Source organism: Protopterus annectens, chromosome 7.part0 (assembly GCF_019279795.1).
Source record: "Protopterus annectens isolate FY-2018-M chromosome 7.part0, PAN1.0, whole genome shotgun sequence".
Lineage (NCBI taxonomy): Eukaryota > Metazoa > Chordata > Ceratodontiformes > Protopteridae > Protopterus > Protopterus annectens.
Window position 1 is genome coordinate 516,963,039 of NC_056739.1, and position 12,108 is coordinate 516,975,146.

The 12,108-nt window shown below is 41.2% G+C and overlaps 1 protein-coding gene across 2 annotated transcripts in view; it reads right to left on the reverse strand.

The window, feature by feature from the left end:
• The window catches only part of HSD11B1 (hydroxysteroid 11-beta dehydrogenase 1), a 247,887-nt gene that overhangs the window by 108,485 nt on the left and 127,294 nt on the right, over positions 1–12,108 (reverse strand). The window lies entirely within an intron of this gene.

The following is a 12,108-nucleotide window of genomic DNA, read 5'->3' on the forward strand; positions in this document are numbered from 1 at the left end:
AAACAGGAGTCTATATTAAATCAGAGAACGCTTAGAAAAGTGAACACTGATTTATCGACCCCAGGTAAGTGAAAGCTTACAATCCCGAACACTCAGAACAGTGATTTTTTTCCAAAAAAGAAAAAAAAATTTTTAAAACATTACGTAAAGTGGGGGGCTTCAGCCCCCCCCACACCCGCCAACATGGGAGGCTGTGCCCCCACCCCCCTACTTAAATATACCAACTCCAAGATTGCACTACAATGATGAAAATGTCAAAATACTGAAGGCGGCCAAGCGATTTCTTTCTCAGGGAAAGAATTTGCTTATATACCGTTTCGGCATTTTGCCATTTCACGCTTTCAAGTTCGATCAAGGCGCATTCGAAAGAATGCGTCTTCGATCATCTAATAGGGAACCAAGCAGGATATTGCATCAGGAAATAAACAATATTCAACTTATAAATTTAGATGGGTATACAAAGTGGGAGGCATTCAGAAATTACCACTAGTCAGTATTTTTTTTTCATATAGCTTTATAGAATTTGTCAGGATCTGGATCTCAAATACATGTTTTTACACTTAAGCATAAAAACATGTATTTGAAATGCATAACTATATAACCGGCAACTTAAGCCACAGTCCATGAAACTATGTGAAAAAAATTAGCCCATTGTTCTCTCAACAGCCCCAATTTTTCTAAATGTAGTTAGGAAGAAAAACATTTAAAATTGATTACGTATATATGCGCATGCGTGTGCTTGTGTGTGTGTGTGTGTGTGTGTGTGTGTGTGTGTGTGTGTGTGTGTGTGTGTGTGTGTGTGTGTGTGTGTGTGTGTGTGTGTGTGTGTGTGCGTGTGTGCGTGTGTGTGTGTGTGTGTGCATGTGTGTGTGCACGTGTGCATGTTTATATATAACTACAATCAGCAAGAAGATAAGAGCAGATAAGAAACTAAGAAACAAGAGAAAATATTAAGTGTATATACAGTTAGTACACCTTGACTTTCTAGTTGCACAATTTCACAGGGATTGAGAAAGCCATGGTCTTTCAAGTCAGTTTAGAGAAAGCAAATTATGGCCTACTACCAGCTACACAGTTTAGAATAAGTTTTCAACATTGTACTGAAACATATCCATATTTCTTGAGTGTACCTCATGATGAGGGAATGTTCCTCATTTGAGTCTTAAAAAGTCCATGTTCCTCAAAGCTCCACACTGAGAGTCTGTCATTAAGCATTTTTAACTAATATCCATAGTAAATAATATTGAACCATATTAATTCATGAAAATAACTTGTGTAAGTATAAAGTTATATATTTTTACTTTCCTGTGGGTTTCCTAGTTAAATTTATCGGCAATCCGTTAGTAGGTGGACGACATTTTGCGCATTTGTTACAAATTGTGAGAAGCAACGTTCCACATTTTGGAGAAGGAAGATTGAGAGCTATGAACACTTCTATATCCCATGGAAAATGTACTTTTATGGAAAATCAAAAGGCCAGTACACAGTGATGTGTGTAAAAGACTTAAATTTTAATATAACGTATAAATTAGGTGAAAACAGACAGGTTTCGGCTGAAACAAAATATAGCCTTCATCAGGGTGAATCATAAAGCACATAATTACAAATGCCCTTTTTATAAAACATGTTATGAACAAAAGTCCCGCTCATTGTTTGACTATAACTGTTCATTTAACCCTGGTGGAAACATACCACCCAACTTAATAATCCACTTTTTTCTTTATTATTTAGTATAGAATGCCAACCAGTTTTATTAGTCCTATCTCCAATAATTCTGTCTAGGACAGTAAATCTAAAGTTAGCAGTAATATGTATAAGGGAATGCTTAAATAAAGCATTAGTTTGTCTTTTATTCCTAATGTCACTGATATGCTCTGATATACGTAACCTAAGTGGTCGAGAGGTTTGTCCAATGTAAAACGCTGAGCATGAACAAATGGCAAGATAAATTACCCAATCTGTACCACAATTTGCTAAAAAGTTAATATCAAATACTGTTCCTATGTTCTTACTAGACTGTTTGGATTTTGCCACCCTTGAACAATATATACAGTGTCCACATGGGACACAACCATATAAAGGATCTCCTATCAATGTACATTGGGATTTGTCACTAACTGGTATTCATCTCCATTTGTAATGGCTAAAAGAGTGAGCCTAGAGTATTGCCCCTACGAAAGGAGAACTAGCATTTATCATGTAGAATATCAGATAATCTATGGTCAGCCCGTAGTATATTCCAATGTCTACTGATGTTATCCAATAGTATATTGGTGTTCTTCCCAGAAGTAGTCACTAAACGAATATCAAGATTCCTGGACTGCTGTTTATCCTTATAAACCATTAAATCATTCCTGTCGAGCATAGATGCCCAGTTGCTGGCGGTCAGGATACTGCCAGGTTTATAGCCCCTCTCTTTAAACCTTTTTGTCAAATCATGTTTGAAATACGTATACCTTTCTGCATTGGAACAGATACATCTCATGCGGAGAAACTGTGATTTGGGTATATTACGTGTGATATGTGGAGGGTGAAAACTGGATGCATGTAGTAGTGAATTGTATTGTGGGTATTTGCAGTATACCTGGGTGTCTAAGGTATTATCAGTATTTCTGGTGACTAGAACATCCAAAAATATAATCTGCTCTGCATGATAATTCACCATAAACTGTATTCCCCACTTATTACTGTTTAGATATTCCACAAACTCTTTTAGATATTCTATGTCTGCCCTCCAAACCATCCAACAATCATCTTGATATTGTCTCCATATATCCACTTCATCCAGATATATATTGTGAGTAGGATCATAAATGAGTTGTTTTTCCAAAAATGCCATGAATAAATCAGTGTAAATAAAGGCAAATGATGTTCCCATGGCTGTACCCTGCACCTGCTAGAAAAATTTGCCTTGATAATAGAAGATGTTTTTAATAAGTACTTGTTCTGCTAAGCAGAGCAAAAAAGTACTGAACCCAGGTGGATAAAGTTCAGATCTGTATAGCCCATGTTCCAGGGCCTGTAAACCCACCCAGTGAGGGATATTGGTGTATAAGGCCGCCACATCCAAAGTGCATAGCAGCCATCTAGGCTCTAATCGCATATCCAAGATTATCTGTAAAGACTCAGTGGTATCTTGGATTCGAGACCTAACTCATTTCAACAAAGGTTTAAGGTATTTGGTCATAAATTGGGAAAGTGGTTCCATAATTGAACCCCTGCCAGACACAATCGGTCTGCTTGGAGGGTTATGTAGATTCTTATGTATTTTAGGCAGTAAGTATAGGTACTGATTACTGGGATCAGGCACAGTAAGATGATGCAATACCGAATCTGATATACTGATAATACCTTAGACACCCAGGTATACCACAAATACCCACAATACAATTCACTACTACATGCATCCAGTTTTCACCCTCCACATATCACACATAAAATACCCAAATTGCACTTTCTCCGCATGAGATGTATCTGTTCCAATTCAGATAGGTATGAGTATTTCAAACATGATTTGACAAAAAGGTTTAAAGACAGGTGCTATAAATCTGGCATTATCCTGACCGCCAGCAACTGGGCATCTACGCTCCACAGGAATGATTTATTGGTTTATAAGGATAAACAGCAGTCCAGGAATCCTGATATTCGTTTAGTGACTACTTTTGGGCAGAACACCAATATATTATTGGATAGCATCAGTAGACATTGGAATATACTACTGGCTGACCATAGATTATCTGATATTCTGCATGATAAATGCTTGTTCTCCTTTCGTAGGGGCAATACTCTAGGCACACTTTTTAGCTATTACAAATGGGGACGAATATCAGTTAGTGACAAATCCCTACGTGCATTGACAGGAGATCCTTTAATATGGTTGTGTAACATGTGGACACTGTGTACATTGTTCAAGGGTGGCAAAATCCAAACAGTTTACTAGTAAGAACATAAGAACAGTATTTGATATTATTTTTTTAGCTAATTGTGGTACAGATTGGGTAATTTATCTTGCCACTTGTTCCTGTTCAGTGTTTTACATTGGATAAACCTCTCGTCCACTTAGGTTACGTATATCAGAGCACATCACTGACATTAGGAATAAAAGACAAACTAATGCTTTATTTAAGCATTCCCTTATACATACTACTGCTAACTTTAGATTTACTGTCATAGACAGAATTATTGGAGATAGGACTAATAAAACTGGTTGGCATTCTATACTAAATAATAATGAAGAAAAGTGGATTATTAAGTTGGGTGGTATGTTTCCACCAGGATTAAATGAACAGTTATAGTCAAACAATGAGCATGACTTTTGTTCAGAACATGTTGTATAAAAAGGGCATTTGGAATTATGTGCTTTATGATTCACACTGATGAAGGCTACATTTTGTTTCGGCCGAAACCGCTCTGTTTTCGCCTAATTTATACATGTTATATTAAAATTTGTCTTTTACACACATCACTGTGTGCTGGCCTTTTGATTTTCCATTTCACTGTTCCTTTTTCGGGCCGTGCACTTGCCGTACTTCCAAGGGCCTGTTTCGTTTTGCAAATGTACTTTTATACCATGATGCCTTGTAGTAACCTAGGCCCAGGCTGGTTCTGAATATTTTTGTACACACGTAAATGGATGTAAAAGAGATCAGCAGAAAAGAAAGCTAGATGTTAGGTATATAGACAGAAGGTTGGATGGATGGACAGATAGGCCACCACATGTGCAAATGTTTAACTAAGCAGGTCTCTTAATATCTTTATAACAGTGCTTCCAATTCAACTACTAAGAGGAGCTGATTGACATACAGATTGACTATGACAAGCAATGCCGTATATAAAAGATGAGAAGTTAAACAGTGTAAGAGATACACAGTTTTAACCATTAAGGGAAGCTAATGAACTACTATATGTAATATAACTGTGGGGATCTACCTGCATAGCTAACCTCAGACATGCTGAGAAGTGTTTTGAAAATTTCTGGATGAATACAAAAGAAGAATATTCTAATCTTTTTCTCTGAGAGGTTGAAAAACAACAGGAAGCAATGGGAAACCCAAACAAGTATTGTTGGTATGGTTATGGGCCCTTTAGGGGGTGAGAGGCGAGTGAAGTTTGCACTAAACCTGTCTGCCAGAATGTTGGCAATATCAGTCAGTTCAGTGTATTTTGTGCCATTCTGCACTAACTCAGAGCAGATCTGAGAGTTTCCACTTAGGTTCTTGACATAGCTAAAGAACGCTTTGTGGTTATCTTTGGAGTCCTTGGCAATTTTTCTTTTGAAGCTAGCCTTGGATGATTTTATGAGGGATCGTAGTTTCTTGCTGATACTGATCAGGGATGTCTTTCCATATTGGGATTTTACTCTTTTCTGCACTAGTTTCCTCCTTCTATTGTATAACTTGTTTATGGCAGGGGTCCACCAGACTGGTTTCCTTTTCTTGGAGGAGTAAATCATGGTTTTGCTTGGGATAGCATGATCCATGCATTCTTGCAGGTGCTCATAGAGTGCCTTTGTAAGGGATTCAGCAGCTTGGACAGCATTGTCCTTTAGCATGGGGGCTGTGAACCTTTCTACGTCAGTCTTAAGTAATGTGAAGTTTGCTTTTGAAAAGTTTTTCATGGTGGTTTCCTTGATTGGGGGTGGGGGCGGAATGTGGATATCCAGAGTGATTAGTCTATGGTCTGATTTAACCAGTGAGAGTTTGACCTCCGGTGTAGAACACCATTCGCCTATGTTGGTGATGACCAGGTCCAATATGTTGTCAGCTCTGGTGGGGGTGTTGACCAGTTGATGCAGGGTGTTCAAGTTTATAAATTCTAGGAACTGTTGGGCAAGGGAGTTAGTACTTGAGTAGTTCTCCCAGTTAATGTTTGGGCAATTGAAATCACCCAATATTAGGGTGTTTGGTAATATCTTCATATTTTCCATTGTCTCCAGAAATGCGGAATGGGGGTCTTGGGTCATGGTGGGTGATCTGTAGCAAGTTACAATTTGAATTGCAGTTTTGCCCATCGTTAGTTGCACATGGATGATCTCTGAGGCATTGTGCTGTGCCACTAACCTGGAGGTGTGGGTATCCTTGATGAATATGGATACACTCCCACCTTTTGTGTTTCAGTCCAGGTTCTGTGGCCAAAAAGTATGGTATGAGTTATAGCCTGGTAGTGCTGGGGTGCTCTCTGGAGCCTTAAACCAGGTTTCTGTTACTGCACAGATATCGGTGTTCTCCATACTGAGGAATGCCTTGAGTGCATGCATTTTGATCTGAAAGGAGTCACAAAGGCTGACCTCTCTCTAGCAGTATTAATCAAGGGCATCTGCCAGTAGCCACTGGTCAGCCCCACTCAGCTGCTCTAAGGCTTCATCTGTCCTAGGTATGGGGTAAGCATTTGACTTTGTGTGACTGTTTGGTTTTCTGTAGTCCACACAGAACCTGGCACTTTCATTCTTCTTGGGAACCAGCACCACTGGGGAACCCCATGGACTTTTGGACTCTTGGATTACTCCCATTTTCAACATTTCCTGTATATCCTCCCTCATAGTCTGTCTGACTTGCTCAGACACCCAGTAAGGGCTCTGAAAGATAGGTCTTTGGAGTCCTGTATCCATATGGTACTGCACCAGGTGGGTGCATACAGGTTTCCAGTGAACATGTCCCCATATGTCTGTAACACTGCTCGAATTTCTCAAACCTGGGTAGGGGATAGCCACTGGGACATTGCTACCCCTTCCACTCAGGTGTCAGTCCGAGCCTCACTGAGGAGATTAGTCACCAGATCCCTCTCAGACTCCTCCTACTACCCACTGCAAATACTTAGCACAAGGGCCTCTCTGCCATGGTAAAGCTTCATCATGTTAACATGGCACACTTTGTGCTCCTGCCTCCTGCCTAGCAGTTCTACTGTGTAGTTAACATCACTGACCTTCCTTACCACTTTGAAGGTTCCTTCCTAAGCTGCCTGCAGTTTATTATGTCTGACAGGAATGAGCACCATAACCTGCTGTCGCACAGCATATTCTCAGGATCAAACATTCTGGATATATAACATGCCTTTTTCTGCTGTTGGGCTCCTGCCAGGTTCACCTGGGCCAAGCCCATGAGCTCCTTAAGGCTTGTCCTGAGGTTTAGGATATATGTCACAACAGACTCATTGTTCATAGGTAGGTACTAAGCTATTGGCCCTAGGGTCTATACAAGCCTAGCCAAAAAGGTACCCTGTCTGTTGCCACCCAAGAAAATTATTTTCCTGTGCCCCTGTCAAGCAGAACCACAGAAGTGATCCCTGGGGTGAATTTGCTATTACCCATCCAATCATCAAGATTTTTCTTGAAGAGTGCTAATGAGGAGCTCTGTTTGACATAGATAGGTAGTCTGTTCCAGAGTATGGGAAGTCTCTGGGACAGGACTTTATCCCTCCAGCATGTTCTGTTTATTGTGGTGACAAGGTTTAGGTCCTTAGAGCGTGTAGCTCAGAGGGATTGGGATTTCTTTAAGTGAAGCATGCCAACAGCTCTGGGTTTGACATAGCTTTGTATGTTAGGCAGAGATCGCCTCTGAGCAGGCGATATGCAACAGAGTAAAGCTGGAGTTTTTTGAGTCGGTCTGCATAAGGCATCTGTTTGAGGCCAGTAATCCTCTTTGTGAGGTATTTTGTGGCCTTTCCAGTTGTTGTAGATGTCTTGTGAGGTACATACCAAAAGGGGCATTGTACTCTATAATGGGTCTAATGAGTGATGTGTAGAGGGGAACAATGACCTCTTTTTTTCTGGATGAGAAACCTTTTGTGATGAGGTGTAGAAGGATTTCCTGACCACTGTGGCAATGTGATTAACAAAGGAGAGACTACTGTCCACCTGTGTCCCAAGGTCTCTTATCACACTTTTGGTGTTAAGTAGACTACCATCAATGTGGTAGTTCATGGGTACAGCGTTTTTACCAAAGGAGATGAAAATGCAGTTTTTGGCATTGAGCTTGAGACCATGGCTTTGACACCAGGCATCTGTCTCAGTGAGGCCCTTTTGTAGGATGTCCACATCATTAGGAGTTTCGATTATGGCTCCTAGTTTCCAGTCATCTGTGAATTTAGTTAGCCAAAGACCTTCTGTGTTAGCCTGTACTTCAGAGAAGTAGATGCCAAACAGGAGAGGACCCAGGACTGAACCCTGTGGTACTCCACTTGTCACTGGTCTGAAGTCTGATTTGGAGTCTGCTACTTTCACAGTGTGGGTTCTGTCAGTAAGCCACTTGGCAACCCATCTTGTGACATAGGGATTTATACCTAGTTTAGTGAGTTTAAATATAATTCCAGAGTGGGGGATGGTGTCAAATGCCTTGGTGAGATCTAGATAGGCTGTGTGAACCACCTTACCCTCATCTATGGCTTTGGTGACGGCTTCAAAGAAGTCTATCAGGTTTAGGAGACATGATCTGCCTTTTAAAAACCTGAACTATGTGGGGTCCAGAGTTTGGAGATCTCCAATGTCTTTGTTTATGAGTTCCATGATGATACATTCCATGGCCTTGCAGACCAGGCTCGTCAGGCTAATGGGGCGGTAGTTTCCAGGGTTTGTTGTGGCCTCCCCTTTGTGGGGTGGGAGAACCGTCGCTGTGCGCCACCATTCAATGAGCACAAAGCCTGAGGTGAGGCTATGATTGAACATGGTACTTAGGTGGGGTGCCAGTTCATTCTGTAGTTCATGTAGAAGGCAGCCTGGGATGTTGTCAGGTCCCATGGATGCTGTGTTCTTGGCTTTGGAGAGTGAGGTTTTTACGTGTGCAGCCATGATTACAGGAACTTTGCATTCTTCCGGTATAAAGATAGGCCCTTTAGGGGGTGAGAGGGGGGTAAAGTTAGCACTGAACCTATCTGGCAAGGTGTTGGCAACATCAGTTGGTCCTGTATATTTAGTGTCATTGTGCTGTAACTCAGAGCAGATCTGAGCATTGCCATTGAGATTCTTGATATAGCTATAGAATGCTTTATGGTTATCTTTAGAATCAATGGCAATTTTGTTTTCATAACTAGCTTTTGTGGATTTTATGAGGGATCTCAGCTTCTTACTGAGGCTGACCAGGGAGTTCCTCCAATCATGGAATTTTACTCTCTTTTGCAACAGTTTCTTTCTTCTGTTGTAGAGTTTGTTTATGGCAGAAGACCACTACATTGGCTTCCTTCTTTTGGAAAATAGCATCTTGGTTCTTAGGGACAGCATGATCCATACATTCGTATAAGTGCTTATAAAGTGCATTTGTGTAGAAAGAGCAGTCATACCTCTATTGTCCATCTGCATGGGTGTCGTGAAGTTTGCCACTTCTGTCTTAAGAAGCGCGAAGTTGGCTTTGGAGAATTTTTTTACGGTTGTCTTCCTAATGGGGAGTGGGAGCGGGATGTGGATGCCCAGGGTGATTAGCTTGTGGTCAGATCTGACCAACGAGGAGTTGACCTCTGGTGTGAAACATCGGTCGCCCATGTTAGTGATGACCAGGTCTAGGATATTGTTGCCCCTGGTGGGGTTGTGGATAAGCTGATCCAAGGCATTGGAACTGATGATTTCCAGAAAACGTTGAGCAAAAGAGTTGGTACACGAGTAGTTTTCCCAGTTAATAGTGGGGTAGTTGAAATCCCCCATTATTAGGGTGTTGGGTTGTACCTTAATATTTTCCAGCATATCAAGAAAAGAGGAGTGGGAATCCTGGAGCATGGTGGGGGGGTCTGTAGCAAGCTACAATCTGGATTGCGGTTTTACCCAGAGTTAGTTGAACTTGGATAATCTCAGATGCATTATGCTGAGCAACTAGCTTGGAGGTGTGGATATCCTTAATGAATATGGACACGCCTCCACCTTTAGTGTTTCAGTCTGGGTTTGGTGGCCGAAAGGTGTTGTATGAATTATAGCCTGGTAATGTAGGGGTGCGCTCTGGAGCTTTCCTCTAGACAAGTGAGGAAAGTTGAGTGCTGTTGCAATTTGTAGCTTATTTAGTGCTTACAATGAATTCTGAACAAGTGCTGAGCTCAAAGAAACAGATTTGAGTGCTAAAATTAAAAGCTGGCTAGTTGCAAGGGAAAATTTGAAGAGCACACTTTATGGCGCCAGGAATAGTTTAACCCTAGTTAAGTGGGGGGGGGGGTGCTCAGGAGCTCACAAACAGTCCTAGACACAGCAAATCCATATCTGGACAAGACTTGCCACAGGAAACGGGGGAAGCAAGTTTAGAATTTTTTTTTTCAGTAAAGTGGAAATGGAGAAAGCTGGAACAGACGTTAATTCAACATTAAGAATCTGAGTGGGTTGGCCTTCACAAATGTTCTCTATTAGATTGAATTAACTAATGACACTAGACTGGGAGGAGTGTCATAGATCAAATATACAGTATGGGCGGGCAACTGCAAAGCCACCAAGTATAATAACGCCACAACACTAGGGAGTGTGGCTGGGGAAACTATTACAGTTCCTAGCTGTAGCCACTAAATGAAAGTTTTAAACAGATCAAGGAGCAAGCAGACTCTAGAGAATGCTTTTAACTGTAAACAGACAATTAAAGTCATGTACACTATTACAGTTCCTAGCTGTAGAACGCCACTAAATGAAAGTTTTAAACAGATCTAGAAGCAAGCAGACTCTAGAAAATGCTTTTAACCAAAAAAAGACAATTATAATAATGCACGCTATTACAGTTCCTAGCTGTAGAACACAGAAACCTCAAAAAATCAAAAATGCGCTCACAAACAGAAAATACAACTCTCAGTATGAAAAAGCAGTTTACAGTTAAGTTATTCAGTAAACATGCAATTAGAGTAATGAAACAGTATCTTGCAATGAAAATACAGTTAAAACACTATAAAACAGTACATAAATGCAGTGAAATAATAAAAAAAAGCTTTATAACAGTGCAAAATGTAGTAGATCAACTGTATAGCACAATTATAACTGTTTCAAAAGTGCAGTTCAGTGAAATAAGTGTAAGTAATAACTTATCCTGCTCTTGGAATCTTAAGTAATTTCCGCTTAGTTTCAGTAATGAAATACAATCCACAGCCTTCTGGGATTCACACTCACCCTCCCACTCATCACAAATCAAATCCAAGGGCCCCCTCACCCTATGCCCATACAGTAACTCAAAGGTTGAAAAACCTGTGGATTCCAGGGGTACTTCTTAGTACAAACAGCATAGGGGCAAATATTTGTCCTACTCTCTATTAAACTGGTCTGTAAATGCCCTTAGTATGGCCTTTAGTGTAAAGTTTAACCTCTCCACAAGACCATTAGTCTGGGGGTGGTAGGGGTAGTCTTTAGGTGCTTCACCTTGTAGTGATCCCACAGACAAGCCAGCAGGTCTGACATGAAATTGGCACCTCTATAAGTCAGCATTTCTCTCAGGAAACCTACCCAGCTGAAAATATTTAACAAAGCATTTGTCACCTCCTCTGCCTCGTTGGAGGGCAGAGCCACCACCTCAGGGTATCTAGTTAGCATAAAATACTACCACTAGGATATATTTCTTCCCTGTGGAACTTGGGATATTCAGAGGCTCCACAATATGCATAGCTACCCTCTGAAATGGCTCCTCAGTCACAGGCAAAGGCATCACAGGAGCTTTGGCTTTGTCTCCTGCCTTGCCTACATTTTGACACTGCTCTCAGGTCCTGCAGCACCCTGCTTACATCCCTTGCAATTCCAGCCCAATAAAAGTTCTGCATAATAAGTCTCTTGGTACGATTTATGCCCATATGACCTGCAAAAAGGAATGTCATGGGGTACGGCAAGAAGTGCCAGATGGTAGGCTCTGGGCACTACAAACTGCTGTATTACCTCAGCCTCTAGCCCTCCTTCAGGGGTCTACACTCTCTATGCAGTAACCCTTTGCTCCAGTATACAGATTGTCCTTTTCCTTGAGAACCAGGTGCCCCCTTAGCTACTTCCCTCAAGCCTTGTAATGTAGGGTCCTAGAGCTGAGCCTGTCTCAACTCTACCTTTGTGACCCGTGCTCCCCTTCTACAGGAAGTCTGCTATCTTCTGACAGCCGTGCCTCAATGTCAGCCTGGGGTTACCACTCACCTCTGCCCTTGCAGTCATCCTGTCCAAGGGAACATCACTACCTTTCAGCAGCT